Genomic DNA, 458 nt, shown 5'->3' on the forward strand with positions numbered 1-458 from the left:
GCCTATTTACTTCTCTTTAAATGGAAGCACATTTATAAGGAACATTTTATTCATTGGTTGAGCAGCAGAGTTGAGGATGTAGATTGCATCCATGACAAACAGCTAATTCTGCTATTGTGTCATAATTTTTAGCTTCCAGAGACCAGGTGCTGACATCAGGTGCCTGATCGGCTCCTGACTAGCAGAATCTGTGAGCATGGACCCTGATACAGCAGTCAGATCTAGCAACTTCAACCTGTTATTACACAAAATCAAGTTTCAGCATTATTTGCAGTGAGACAAAGTACTTTTTGTGCTTAGTTGATTTATTTCAGCAAAAAGCATAAAGTAATCAACTTGTACAGATACAGCAAAATCACTGTGAAGGAGTCCTCACCGATTACCGGCTAATGGGCCACTGTAATGATATCCCCATCTATGACATGGAAGATGCAAGAATGACTGATGATGCTAAGAAA

This window comes from Oreochromis niloticus, linkage group LG3, assembly GCF_001858045.2.
Source record: "Oreochromis niloticus isolate F11D_XX linkage group LG3, O_niloticus_UMD_NMBU, whole genome shotgun sequence".
Lineage (NCBI taxonomy): Eukaryota > Metazoa > Chordata > Actinopteri > Cichliformes > Cichlidae > Oreochromis > Oreochromis niloticus.